Source organism: Osmerus mordax, chromosome 25, assembly GCF_038355195.1.
Source record: "Osmerus mordax isolate fOsmMor3 chromosome 25, fOsmMor3.pri, whole genome shotgun sequence".
Lineage (NCBI taxonomy): Eukaryota > Metazoa > Chordata > Actinopteri > Osmeriformes > Osmeridae > Osmerus > Osmerus mordax.
This window is the reverse complement of record NC_090074.1, coordinates 10,620,744-10,633,243: the sequence shown is the minus strand read 5'-3', so window position 1 is coordinate 10,633,243 and position 12,500 is coordinate 10,620,744. Positions and strand designations below refer to the sequence as shown.

The window sequence follows — 12,500 nt, the reverse complement described above, 5'->3', positions numbered from 1 at the left end:
AGAACATGGCTCGTTGGTCTAGGGGTATGATTCTCGCTTAGGGTGCAGGGAGCCTTTGTCTAAGCATGTTTTGTGACAACAAATCGATCAATCGTAGCAGCAACTAGAACATGGCTCGTTGGTCTAGGGGTATGATTCTCGCTTTGGGTGCGAGAGGTCCCGGGTTCAAATCCCGGAAGAGCCCTTTACAGTATGCTGTAGAAGGAGGTAACCTGGCAAAGAGGGCTCCTGTTCTATTCCCAAATCAGTCCTTTACCCATCGTAGATCGGGGCGATTTGCTGCAGAAGTTTTTCTTTTTGTCTAAGCATGTTTTGTGACAACAAATCGATCAAAGCAGCAACCAGAGCATGGCTCGTTGGTCTCGTGGTATGAATCTCGCTTAGGGTGCAGGGAGCCTTTGTCTAAGCATGTTTTGTGACAACAAATCGATCAATCGAAGCAGCAACTAGAACATGGCTCGTTGGTCTAGGGGTATGAATCTCGCTTAGGGTGCAGGGAACCTTTGTCTAAGCATGTTTTGTGACAACAAGGCGATAAATCGAAGCAGCAACTACAACATGGCTCGTTGGTCTAGGGGTATGATTCTCGCTTTGGGTGCGAGAGGTCCTGGGTTCAAATCCCGGACGAGCCCTTTACAGTATGCTGTAGAAGGAGGTAACCTGGCAAAGAGGGCTCCTGTTCTATTCCCAAATCAGTCCTTTACCCATCGTAGATCGGGGCGATTTGCTGCAGAAGTTTTTCTTTATGTCTAAGCATGTTTTGTGACAACAAATCGATCAAAGCAGCAACCAGAACATGGCTCGTTGGTCTAGGGGTATGATTCTCGCTTAGGGTGCAGGGAGCCTTTGTTGCATGTTTTGTGACAACAAATCGATCAATCGAAGAAACAACTAGAAAGTGGCTTGTTGGTCTAGGGGTATGATTCTCGCTTAGGGTGCGAGAGGTCCCGGGTTCAAATCCTGGACTAGCCCCTTACAATATGCTGTTGAAAGAGGTAACCTGGCAAAGAGGGCTCCTGTTCTATCCCCAAATCAGTCCTTTACCCAACGTAGATCGGCGTGATTTGCTGCGGAAATTTCTCCAGCTCTTTTTGTCCAAGCATGTTTTGTGACAACAAATCGATCAAAGCAGCAACCAGAACATGGCTCGTTGGTCTAGGGGTATGATTCTCGCTTAGGGTGCAGGGAGCCTTTGTCTAAGCATGTTTTGTGACAACAAATCGATCAATCGTAGCAGCAACTAGAACATGGCTCGTTGGTCTAGGGGTATGATTCTCGCTTTGGGTGCGAGAGGTCCCGGGTTCAAATCCCGGACGAGCCCTTTACAGTATGCTGTAGAAGGAGGTAACCTGGCAAAGAGGGCTCTTGTTCTATTCCCAAATCAGTCCTTTACCCATCGTAGATCGGGGCGATTTGCTGCAGAAGTTTTTCTTTTTGTCTAAGCATGTTTTGTGACAAAAAATCGATCAAAGCAGCAACCAGAGCATGGCTCGTTGGTCTCGTGGTATGAATCTCGCTTAGGGTGCAGGGAACCTTTGTCTAAGCATGTTTTGTGACAACAAGGCGATAAATCGAAGCAACAACTACAACATGGCTCGTTGGTCTAGGGGTATGATTCTCGCTTTGGGTGCGAGAGGTCCTGGGTTCAAATCCCGGACGAGCCCTTTACAGTATGCTGTAGAAGGAGGTAACCTGGCAAAGAGGGCTCCTGTTCTATTCCCAAATCAGTCCTTTACCCATTGTAGATCGGGGCGATTTGCTGCAGAAGTTTTTCTTTATGTCTAAGCATGTTTTGTGACAACAAATCGATCAAAGCAGCAACCAGAACATGGCTCGTTGGTCTAGGGGTATGATTCTCGCTTAGGGTGCAGGGAGCCTTTGTTGCATGTTTTGTGACAACAAATCGATCAATCGAAGAAACAACTAGAAAGTGGCTCGTTGGTCTAGGGGTATGATTCTCGCTTAGGGTGCGAGAGGTCCCGGGTTCAAATCCTGGACTAGTCCCTTACAATATGCTGTTGAAAGAGGTAACCTGGCAAAGAGGGCTCCTGTTCTATCCCCAAATCAGTCCTTTACCCAACGCAGATCGGCGTGATTTGCTGCGGAGGTTTCTCCAGCTCTTTTTGTCCAAGCATGTTTTGTGACGACAAATCAATCAAAGCAGCAACCAGAACATGGCTCGTTGGTCTAGGGGTATGATTCTCGCTTAGGGTGCAGGGAGCCTTTGTCTAAGCATGTTTTGTGACAACAAATCGATCAATCGTAGCAGCAACTAGAACATGGCTCGTTGGTCTAGGGGTATGATTCTCGCTTTGGGTGCGAGAGGTCCCGGGTTCAAATCCCGGAAGAGCCCTTTACAGTATGCTGTAGAAGGAGGTAACCTGGCAAAGAGGGCTCCTGTTCTATTCCCAAATCAGTCCTTTACCCATCGTAGATCGGGGCGATTTGCTGCAGAAGTTTTTCTTTTTGTCTAAGCATGTTTTGTGACAACAAATCGATCAAAGCAGCAACCAGAGCATGGCTCGTTGGTCTCGTGGTATGAATCTCGCTTAGGGTGCAGGGAGCCTTTGTCTAAGCATGTTTTGTGACAACAAATCGATCAATCGAAGCAGCAACTAGAACATGGCTCGTTGGTCTAGGGGTATGATTCTCGCTTAGGGTGCGAGAGGTCCCGGGTTCAAATCCCGGACGAGCCCATTATAGTATGCTGTAGAAGGAGGTAACCTGGCAAAGAAGGCTCCTGTTCTATTCCCAAATCAGTCCTTTACCCATCGTAGATCGGGGCGATTTGCTGCAGAAGTTTTTCTTTTTGTCTAAGCATGTTTTGTGACGACAAATCGATCAAAGCAGCAACCAGAGCATGGCTCGTTGGTCTCGTGGTATGAATCTCGCTTAGGGTGCAGGGAGCCTTTGAGTAAGCATGTTTTGTGACAACAAATCGATCAATCGAAGAAACAACTAGAAAGTGGCTCGTTGGTCTAGGGGTATGATTCTCGCTTAGGGTGCGAGAGGTCCCGGGTTCAAATCCCGGACGAGCCCCGTACAGTATGCTGTTGAAAGAGGTTGCCTGGCAAAGAGGGCTCCTGTTCTATCCCCAAATCAGTCCTTTACCCGGCGTGATTTGCTGCAAAAATTTCTCCAGCTCTTTTTGTCCAAGCATGTTTTGTGACAACAAATCGATCAAAGCAGCAACCAGAACATGGCTCGTTGGTCTAGGGGTATGATTCTCGCTTAGGGTGCAGGGAGCCTTTGTCTAAGCATGTTTTGTGACAACAAATCGATCAAAGCAGCAACCAGAACATGGCTTGTTGGTCTAGGGGTATGATTCTCGCTTAGGGTGCAGGGAGCCTTTGTCTAAGCATGTTTTGTGACAACAAATCGATCAATCGTAGCAGCAACTAGAACATGGCTCGTTGGTCTAGGGGTATGATTCTCGCTTTGGGTGCGAGAGGTCCTGGGTTCAAATCCCGGACGAGCCCTTTACAGTATGCTGTAGAAGGAGGTAACCTGGCAAAGAGGGCTCCTGTTCTATCCCCAAATCAGTCCTTTACCCAACGTAGATCGGCGTGATTTGCTGCGGAAATTTCTCCAGCTCTTTTTGTCCAAGCATGTTTTGTGACAACAAATCGATCAAAGCAGCAACCAGAACATGGCTCGTTGGTCTAGGGGTATGATTCTCGCTTAGGGTGCAGGGAGCCTTTGTCTAAGCATGTTTTGTGACAACAAATCGATCAATCGTAGCAGCAACTAGAACATGGCTCGTTGGTCTAGGGGTATGATTCTCGCTTTGGGTGCGAGAGGTCCCGGGTTCAAATCCCGGACGAGCCCTTTACAGTATGCTGTAGAAGGAGGTAACCTGGCAAAGAGGGCTCTTGTTCTATTCCCAAATCAGTCCTTTACCCATCGTAGATCGGGGCGATTTGCTGCAGAAGTTTTTCTTTTTGTCTAAGCATGTTTTGTGACAAAAAATCGATCAAAGCAGCAACCAGAGCATGGCTCGTTGGTCTCGTGGTATGAATCTCGCTTAGGGTGCAGGGAACCTTTGTCTAAGCATGTTTTGTGACAACAAGGCGATAAATCGAAGCAACAACTACAACATGGCTCGTTGGTCTAGGGGTATGATTCTCGCTTTGGGTGCGAGAGGTCCTGGGTTCAAATCCCGGACGAGCCCTTTACAGTATGCTGTAGAAGGAGGTAACCTGGCAAAGAGGGCTCCTGTTCTATTCCCAAATCAGTCCTTTACCCATTGTAGATCGGGGCGATTTGCTGCAGAAGTTTTTCTTTATGTCTAAGCATGTTTTGTGACAACAAATCGATCAAAGCAGCAACCAGAACATGGCTCGTTGGTCTAGGGGTATGATTCTCGCTTAGGGTGCAGGGAGCCTTTGTTGCATGTTTTGTGACAACAAATCGATCAATCGAAGAAACAACTAGAAAGTGGCTCGTTGGTCTAGGGGTATGATTCTCGCTTAGGGTGCGAGAGGTCCCGGGTTCAAATCCTGGACTAGTCCCTTACAATATGCTGTTGAAAGAGGTAACCTGGCAAAGAGGGCTCCTGTTCTATCCCCAAATCAGTCCTTTACCCAACGCAGATCGGCGTGATTTGCTGCGGAGGTTTCTCCAGCTCTTTTTGTCCAAGCATGTTTTGTGACGACAAATCAATCAAAGCAGCAACCAGAACATGGCTCGTTGGTCTAGGGGTATGATTCTCGCTTAGGGTGCAGGGAGCCTTTGTCTAAGCATGTTTTGTGACAACAAATCGATCAATCGTAGCAGCAACTAGAACATGGCTCGTTGGTCTAGGGGTATGATTCTCGCTTTGGGTGCGAGAGGTCCCGGGTTCAAATCCCGGAAGAGCCCTTTACAGTATGCTGTAGAAGGAGGTAACCTGGCAAAGAGGGCTCCTGTTCTATTCCCAAATCAGTCCTTTACCCATCGTAGATCGGGGCGATTTGCTGCAGAAGTTTTTCTTTTTGTCTAAGCATGTTTTGTGACAACAAATCGATCAAAGCAGCAACCAGAGCATGGCTCGTTGGTCTCGTGGTATGAATCTCGCTTAGGGTGCAGGGAGCCTTTGTCTAAGCATGTTTTGTGACAACAAATCGATCAATCGAAGCAGCAACTAGAACATGGCTCGTTGGTCTAGGGGTATGATTCTCGCTTAGGGTGCGAGAGGTCCCGGGTTCAAATCCCGGACGAGCCCATTATAGTATGCTGTAGAAGGAGGTAACCTGGCAAAGAAGGCTCCTGTTCTATTCCCAAATCAGTCCTTTACCCATCGTAGATCGGGGCGATTTGCTGCAGAAGTTTTTCTTTTTGTCTAAGCATGTTTTGTGACGACAAATCGATCAAAGCAGCAACCAGAGCATGGCTCGTTGGTCTCGTGGTATGAATCTCGCTTAGGGTGCAGGGAGCCTTTGAGTAAGCATGTTTTGTGACAACAAATCGATCAATCGAAGAAACAACTAGAAAGTGGCTCGTTGGTCTAGGGGTATGATTCTCGCTTAGGGTGCGAGAGGTCCCGGGTTCAAATCCCGGACGAGCCCCGTACAGTATGCTGTTGAAAGAGGTTGCCTGGCAAAGAGGGCTCCTGTTCTATCCCCAAATCAGTCCTTTACCCGGCGTGATTTGCTGCAAAAATTTCTCCAGCTCTTTTTGTCCAAGCATGTTTTGTGACAACAAATCGATCAAAGCAGCAACCAGAACATGGCTCGTTGGTCTAGGGGTATGATTCTCGCTTAGGGTGCAGGGAGCCTTTGTCTAAGCATGTTTTGTGACAACAAATCGATCAAAGCAGCAACCAGAACATGGCTTGTTGGTCTAGGGGTATGATTCTCGCTTAGGGTGCAGGGAGCCTTTGTCTAAGCATGTTTTGTGACAACAAATCGATCAATCGTAGCAGCAACTAGAACATGGCTCGTTGGTCTAGGGGTATGATTCTCGCTTTGGGTGCGAGAGGTCCTGGGTTCAAATCCCGGACGAGCCCTTTACAGTATGCTGTAGAAGGAGGTAACCTGGCAAAGAGGGCTCCTGTTCTATTCCCAAATCAGTCCTTTACCCATCGTAGATCGGGGCGATTTGCTGCAGAAGTTTTTCTTTATGTCTAAGCATGTTTTGTGACAACAAATCGATCAAAGCAGCAACCAGAACATGGCTCGTTGGTCTAGGGGTATGATTCTCGCTTAGGGTGCAGGGAGCCTTTGTTGCATGTTTTGTGACAACAAATCGATCAATCGAAGAAACAACTAGAAAGTGGCTCGTTGGTCTAGGGGTATGATTCTCGCTTAGGGTGCGAGAGGTCCCGGGTTCAAATCCTGGACTAGTCCCTTACAATATGCTGTTGAAAGAGGTAACCTGGCAAAGAGGGCTCCTGTTCTATCCCCAAATCAGTCCTTTACCCAACGCAGATCGGCGTGATTTGCTGCGGAGGTTTCTCCAGCTCTTTTTGTCCAAGCATGTTTTGTGACGACAAATCAATCAAAGCAGCAACCAGAACATGGCTCGTTGGTCTAGGGGTATGATTCTCGCTTAGGGTGCAGGGAGCCTTTGTCTAAGCATGTTTTGTGACAACAAATCGATCAATCGTAGCAGCAACTAGAACATGGCTCGTTGGTCTAGGGGTATGATTCTCGCTTTGGGTGCGAGAGGTCCCGGGTTCAAATCCCGGAAGAGCCCTTTACAGTATGCTGTAGAAGGAGGTAACCTGGCAAAGAGGGCTCCTGTTCTATTCCCAAATCAGTCCTTTACCCATCGTAGATCGGGGCGATTTGCTGCAGAAGTTTTTCTTTTTGTCTAAGCATGTTTTGTGACAACAAATCGATCAAAGCAGCAACCAGAGCATGGCTCGTTGGTCTCGTGGTATGAATCTCGCTTAGGGTGCAGGGAGCCTTTGTCTAAGCATGTTTTGTGACAACAAATCGATCAATCGAAGCAGCAACTAGAACATGGCTCGTTGGTCTAGGGGTATGATTCTCGCTTAGGGTGCGAGAGGTCCCGGGTTCAAATCCCGGACGAGCCCATTATAGTATGCTGTAGAAGGAGGTAACCTGGCAAAGAAGGCTCCTGTTCTATTCCCAAATCAGTCCTTTACCCATCGTAGATCGGGGCGATTTGCTGCAGAAGTTTTTCTTTTTGTCTAAGCATGTTTTGTGACGACAAATCGATCAAAGCAGCAACCAGAGCATGGCTCGTTGGTCTCGTGGTATGAATCTCGCTTAGGGTGCAGGGAGCCTTTGAGTAAGCATGTTTTGTGACAACAAATCGATCAATCGAAGAAACAACTAGAAAGTGGCTCGTTGGTCTAGGGGTATGATTCTCGCTTAGGGTGCGAGAGGTCCCGGGTTCAAATCCCGGACGAGCCCCGTACAGTATGCTGTTGAAAGAGGTTGCCTGGCAAAGAGGGCTCCTGTTCTATCCCCAAATCAGTCCTTTACCCGGCGTGATTTGCTGCAAAAATTTCTCCAGCTCTTTTTGTCCAAGCATGTTTTGTGACAACAAATCGATCAAAGCAGCAACCAGAACATGGCTCGTTGGTCTAGGGGTATGATTCTCGCTTAGGGTGCAGGGAGCCTTTGTCTAAGCATGTTTTGTGACAACAAATCGATCAAAGCAGCAACCAGAACATGGCTTGTTGGTCTAGGGGTATGATTCTCGCTTAGGGTGCAGGGAGCCTTTGTCTAAGCATGTTTTGTGACAACAAGGCGATCAATCGAAGCAGCAACTACAACATGGCTCGTTGGTCTAGGGGTATGATTCTCGCTTTGGGTGCGAGAGGTCTTGGGTTCAAATCCCGGACGAGCCCCTTACAGTATGCTGTTGAAAGAGGTTGCCTGGCAAAGAGGGCTCCTGTTCTATCCCCAAATCAGTCCTTTACCCAACGTAGATCGGCGTGATTTGCTGCGGAAATTTCTCCAGCTCTTTTTGTCCAAGCATGTTTTGTGACAACAAATCGATCAAAGCAGCAACCAGAACATGGCTCGTTGGTCTAGGGGTATGATTCTCGCTTAGGGTGCAGGGAGCCTTTGTCTAAGCATGTTTTGTGACAACAAATCGATCAAAGCAGCAACCAGAACATGGCTTGTTGGTCTAGGGGTATGATTCTCGCTTAGGGTGCAGGGAGCCTTTGTCTGAGCATGTTTTGTGACAACAAGGCGATCAATCGAAGCAGCAACTACAACATGGCTTGTTGGTCTAGGGGTATGATTCTCGCTTTGGGTGCGAGAGGTCCCGGGTTCAAATCCCGGACGAGCTCTTTACAGTATGCTGTAGAAGGAGGTAACCTGGCAAAGAGGGCTCCTGTTCTATTCCCAAATCAGTCCTTTACCCATCGTAGATCGGGGCGATTTGCTGCAGAAGTTTTTCTTTTTGTCTAAGCATGTTTTGTGACAACAAATCGATCAAAGCAGCAACCAGAGCATGGCTCGTTGGTCTCGTGGTATGAATCTCGCTTAGGGTGCAGGGAACCTTTGAGTAAGCATGTTTTGTGACAACAAATCGATCAATCGAAGAAACAACTAGAAAGTGGCTCGTTGGTCTAGGGGTATGATTCTCGCTTAGGGTGCGAGAGGTCCCGGGTTCAAATCCCGGACGAGCCCCGTACAGTATGCTGTTGAAAGAGGTTGCCTGGCAAAGAGGGCTCCTGTTCTATCCCCAAATCAGTCCTTTACCCAACGTAGATCGGCGTGATTTGCTGCAAAAATTTCTCCAGCTCTTTTTGTCCAAGCATGTTTTGTGACAACAAATCGATCAAAGCAGCAACCAGAACATGGCTCGTTGGTCTAGGGGTATGATTCTCGCTTAGGGTGCAGGGAGCCTTTGTCTAAGCATGTTTTGTGACAACAAATCGATCAAAGCAGCAACCAGAACATGGCTTGTTGGTCTAGGGGTATGATTCTCGCTTAGGGTGCAGGGAGCCTTTGTCTAAGCATGTTTTGTGACAACAAGGCGATCAATCGAAGCAGCAACTACAACATGGCTCGTTGGTCTAGGGGTATGATTCTCGCTTTGGGTGCGAGAGGTCCCGGGTTCAAATCCCGGACGAGCCCCTTACAGTATGCAGTTGAAAGAGGTTGCCTGGCAAAGAGGGCTCCTGTTCTATCCCCAAATCAGTCCTTTACCCAACGTAGATCGGCGTGATTTGCTGCGGAAATTTCTCCAGCTCTTTTTGTCCAAGCATGTTTTGTGACAACAAATCGATCAATCGAAGAAACAACTAGAAAGTGGCTCGTTGGTCTAGGGGTATGATTCTCGCTTAGGGTGCGAGAGGTCCCGGGTTCAAATCCTGGACTAGTCCCTTACAATATGCTGTTGAAAGAGGTAACCTGGCAAAGAGGGCTCCTGTTCTATCCCCAAATCAGTCCTTTACCCAACGTAGATCGGCGTGATTTGCTGCGGAGGTTTCTCCAGCTCTTTTTGTCCAAGCATGTTTTGTGACAACAAATCGATCAAAGCAGCAACCAGAACATGGCTCGTTGGTCTAGGGGTATGATTCTCGCTTAGGGTGCAGGGAGCCTTTGTCTAAGCATGTTTTGTGACAACAAATCGATCAATCGTAGCAGCAACTAGAACATGGCTCGTTGGTCTAGGGGTATGATTCTCGCTTTGGGTGCGAGAGGTCCCGGGTTCAAATCCCGGAAGAGCCCTTTACAGTATGCTGTAGAAGGAGGTAACCTGGCAAAGAGGGCTCCTGTTCTATTCCCAAATCAGTCCTTTACCCATCGTAGATCGGGGCGATTTGCTGCAGAAGTTTTTCTTTTTGTCTAAGCATGTTTTGTGACAACAAATCGATCAAAGCAGCAACCAGAGCATGGCTCGTTGGTCTCGTGGTATGAATCTCGCTTAGGGTGCAGGGAGCCTTTGTCTAAGCATGTTTTGTGACAACAAATCGATCAATCGAAGCAGCAACTAGAACATGGCTCGTTGGTCTAGGGGTATGAATCTCGCTTAGGGTGCAGGGAACCTTTGTCTAAGCATGTTTTGTGACAACAAGGCGATAAATCGAAGCAGCAACTACAACATGGCTCGTTGGTCTAGGGGTATGATTCTCGCTTTGGGTGCGAGAGGTCCTGGGTTCAAATCCCGGACGAGCCCTTTACAGTATGCTGTAGAAGGAGGTAACCTGGCAAAGAGGGCTCCTGTTCTATTCCCAAATCAGTCCTTTACCCATCGTAGATCGGGGCGATTTGCTGCAGAAGTTTTTCTTTATGTCTAAGCATGTTTTGTGACAACAAATCGATCAAAGCAGCAACCAGAACATGGCTCGTTGGTCTAGGGGTATGATTCTCGCTTAGGGTGCAGGGAGCCTTTGTTGCATGTTTTGTGACAACAAATCGATCAATCGAAGAAACAACTAGAAAGTGGCTTGTTGGTCTAGGGGTATGATTCTCGCTTAGGGTGCGAGAGGTCCCGGGTTCAAATCCTGGACTAGCCCCTTACAATATGCTGTTGAAAGAGGTAACCTGGCAAAGAGGGCTCCTGTTCTATCCCCAAATCAGTCCTTTACCCAACGTAGATCGGCGTGATTTGCTGCGGAAATTTCTCCAGCTCTTTTTGTCCAAGCATGTTTTGTGACAACAAATCGATCAAAGCAGCAACCAGAACATGGCTCGTTGGTCTAGGGGTATGATTCTCGCTTAGGGTGCAGGGAGCCTTTGTCTAAGCATGTTTTGTGACAACAAATCGATCAATCGTAGCAGCAACTAGAACATGGCTCGTTGGTCTAGGGGTATGATTCTCGCTTTGGGTGCGAGAGGTCCCGGGTTCAAATCCCGGACGAGCCCTTTACAGCATGCTGTAGAAGGAGGTAACCTGGCAAAGAGGGCTCTTGTTCTATTCCCAAATCAGTCCTTTACCCATCGTAGATCGGGGCGATTTGCTGCAGAAGTTTTTCTTTTTGTCTAAGCATGTTTTGTGACAAAAAATCGATCAAAGCAGCAACCAGAGCATGGCTCGTTGGTCTCGTGGTATGAATCTCGCTTAGGGTGCAGGGAACCTTTGTCTAAGCATGTTTTGTGACAACAAGGCGATAAATCGAAGCAACAACTACAACATGGCTCGTTGGTCTAGGGGTATGATTCTCGCTTTGGGTGCGAGAGGTCCTGGGTTCAAATCCCGGACGAGCCCTTTACAGTATGCTGTAGAAGGAGGTAACCTGGCAAAGAGGGCTCCTGTTCTATTCCCAAATCAGTCCTTTACCCATCGTAGATCGGGGCGATTTGCTGCAGAAGTTTTTCTTTATGTCTAAGCATGTTTTGTGACAACAAATCGATCAAAGCAGCAACCAGAACATGGCTCGTTGGTCTAGGGGTATGATTCTCGCTTAGGGTGCAGGGAGCCTTTGTTGCATGTTTTGTGACAACAAATCGATCAATCGAAGAAACAACTAGAAAGTGGCTCGTTGGTCTAGGGGTATGATTCTCGCTTAGGGTGCGAGAGGTCCCGGGTTCAAATCCTGGACTAGTCCCTTACAATATGCTGTTGAAAGAGGTAACCTGGCAAAGAGGGCTCCTGTTCTATCCCCAAATCAGTCCTTTACCCAACGCAGATCGGCGTGATTTGCTGCGGAGGTTTCTCCAGCTCTTTTTGTCCAAGCATGTTTTGTGACGACAAATCAATCAAAGCAGCAACCAGAACATGGCTCGTTGGTCTAGGGGTATGATTCTCGCTTAGGGTGCAGGGAGCCTTTGTCTAAGCATGTTTTGTGACAACAAATCGATCAATCGTAGCAGCAACTAGAACATGGCTCGTTGGTCTAGGGGTATGATTCTCGCTTTGGGTGCGAGAGGTCCCGGGTTCAAATCCCGGAAGAGCCCTTTACAGTATGCTGTAGAAGGAGGTAACCTGGCAAAGAGGGCTCCTGTTCTATTCCCAAATCAGTCCTTTACCCATCGTAGATCGGGGCGATTTGCTGCAGAAGTTTTTCTTTTTGTCTAAGCATGTTTTGTGACAACAAATCGATCAAAGCAGCAACCAGAGCATGGCTCGTTGGTCTCGTGGTATGAATCTCGCTTAGGGTGCAGGGAGCCTTTGTCTAAGCATGTTTTGTGACAACAAATCGATCAATCGAAGCAGCAACTAGAACATGGCTCGTTGGTCTAGGGGTATGATTCTCGCTTAGGGTGCGAGAGGTCCCGGGTTCAAATCCCGGACGAGCCCATTATAGTATGCTGTAGAAGGAGGTAACCTGGCAAAGAAGGCTCCTGTTCTATTCCCAAATCAGTCCTTTACCCATCGTAGATCGGGGCGATTTGCTGCAGAAGTTTTTCTTTTTGTCTAAGCATGTTTTGTGACGACAAATCGATCAAAGCAGCAACCAGAGCATGGCTCGTTGGTCTCGTGGTATGAATCTCGCTTAGGGTGCAGGGAGCCTTTGAGTAAGCATGTTTTGTGACAACAAATCGATCAATCGAAGAAACAACTAGAAAGTGGCTCGTTGGTCTAGGGGTATGATTCTCGCTTAGGGTGCGAGAGGTCCCGGGTTCAAATCCCGGACGAGCCCCGTA

General features: G+C 47.8%; 20 non-coding genes across 20 annotated transcripts; all 20 read left to right on the top strand.

Moving 5' to 3' along the window:
• Window positions 1-560: 560 nt before the first annotated feature.
• Window positions 561-632, top strand: trnap-ugg (transfer RNA proline (anticodon UGG)). Its single transcript has one exon. It is a non-coding gene; the product is annotated as a tRNA-Pro (tRNA).
• Window positions 633-1,249: 617 nt separating this feature from the next.
• trnap-ugg (transfer RNA proline (anticodon UGG)) lies at window positions 1,250-1,321 on the top strand. The gene has a single exon. It is a non-coding gene; the product is annotated as a tRNA-Pro (tRNA).
• Window positions 1,322-1,592: 271 nt separating this feature from the next.
• On the top strand, window positions 1,593-1,664 carry trnap-ugg (transfer RNA proline (anticodon UGG)). Its single transcript has one exon. It is a non-coding gene; the product is annotated as a tRNA-Pro (tRNA).
• Window positions 1,665-2,624: 960 nt separating this feature from the next.
• On the top strand, window positions 2,625-2,696 carry trnap-agg (transfer RNA proline (anticodon AGG)). The gene has a single exon. It is a non-coding gene; the product is annotated as a tRNA-Pro (tRNA).
• A 271-nt stretch (window positions 2,697-2,967) lies between these two features.
• On the top strand, window positions 2,968-3,039 carry trnap-agg (transfer RNA proline (anticodon AGG)). Its single transcript has one exon. It is a non-coding gene; the product is annotated as a tRNA-Pro (tRNA).
• Window positions 3,040-3,407: 368 nt separating this feature from the next.
• On the top strand, window positions 3,408-3,479 carry trnap-ugg (transfer RNA proline (anticodon UGG)). Its single transcript has one exon. It is a non-coding gene; the product is annotated as a tRNA-Pro (tRNA).
• Window positions 3,480-3,756: 277 nt separating this feature from the next.
• trnap-ugg (transfer RNA proline (anticodon UGG)) lies at window positions 3,757-3,828 on the top strand. Its single transcript has one exon. It is a non-coding gene; the product is annotated as a tRNA-Pro (tRNA).
• A 271-nt stretch (window positions 3,829-4,099) lies between these two features.
• On the top strand, window positions 4,100-4,171 carry trnap-ugg (transfer RNA proline (anticodon UGG)). The gene has a single exon. It is a non-coding gene; the product is annotated as a tRNA-Pro (tRNA).
• A 960-nt stretch (window positions 4,172-5,131) lies between these two features.
• trnap-agg (transfer RNA proline (anticodon AGG)) lies at window positions 5,132-5,203 on the top strand. The gene has a single exon. It is a non-coding gene; the product is annotated as a tRNA-Pro (tRNA).
• Window positions 5,204-5,474: 271 nt separating this feature from the next.
• On the top strand, window positions 5,475-5,546 carry trnap-agg (transfer RNA proline (anticodon AGG)). Its single transcript has one exon. It is a non-coding gene; the product is annotated as a tRNA-Pro (tRNA).
• A 368-nt stretch (window positions 5,547-5,914) lies between these two features.
• trnap-ugg (transfer RNA proline (anticodon UGG)) lies at window positions 5,915-5,986 on the top strand. Its single transcript has one exon. It is a non-coding gene; the product is annotated as a tRNA-Pro (tRNA).
• A 960-nt stretch (window positions 5,987-6,946) lies between these two features.
• Window positions 6,947-7,018, top strand: trnap-agg (transfer RNA proline (anticodon AGG)). Its single transcript has one exon. It is a non-coding gene; the product is annotated as a tRNA-Pro (tRNA).
• Window positions 7,019-7,289: 271 nt separating this feature from the next.
• On the top strand, window positions 7,290-7,361 carry trnap-agg (transfer RNA proline (anticodon AGG)). The gene has a single exon. It is a non-coding gene; the product is annotated as a tRNA-Pro (tRNA).
• Window positions 7,362-8,522: 1,161 nt separating this feature from the next.
• trnap-agg (transfer RNA proline (anticodon AGG)) lies at window positions 8,523-8,594 on the top strand. Its single transcript has one exon. It is a non-coding gene; the product is annotated as a tRNA-Pro (tRNA).
• Window positions 8,595-8,972: 378 nt separating this feature from the next.
• On the top strand, window positions 8,973-9,044 carry trnap-ugg (transfer RNA proline (anticodon UGG)). The gene has a single exon. It is a non-coding gene; the product is annotated as a tRNA-Pro (tRNA).
• Window positions 9,045-10,017: 973 nt separating this feature from the next.
• On the top strand, window positions 10,018-10,089 carry trnap-ugg (transfer RNA proline (anticodon UGG)). The gene has a single exon. It is a non-coding gene; the product is annotated as a tRNA-Pro (tRNA).
• Window positions 10,090-10,706: 617 nt separating this feature from the next.
• On the top strand, window positions 10,707-10,778 carry trnap-ugg (transfer RNA proline (anticodon UGG)). The gene has a single exon. It is a non-coding gene; the product is annotated as a tRNA-Pro (tRNA).
• A 271-nt stretch (window positions 10,779-11,049) lies between these two features.
• Window positions 11,050-11,121, top strand: trnap-ugg (transfer RNA proline (anticodon UGG)). Its single transcript has one exon. It is a non-coding gene; the product is annotated as a tRNA-Pro (tRNA).
• Window positions 11,122-12,081: 960 nt separating this feature from the next.
• trnap-agg (transfer RNA proline (anticodon AGG)) lies at window positions 12,082-12,153 on the top strand. The gene has a single exon. It is a non-coding gene; the product is annotated as a tRNA-Pro (tRNA).
• Window positions 12,154-12,424: 271 nt separating this feature from the next.
• trnap-agg (transfer RNA proline (anticodon AGG)) lies at window positions 12,425-12,496 on the top strand. Its single transcript has one exon. It is a non-coding gene; the product is annotated as a tRNA-Pro (tRNA).
• The last annotated feature ends 4 nt before the right edge of the window (window positions 12,497-12,500 follow it).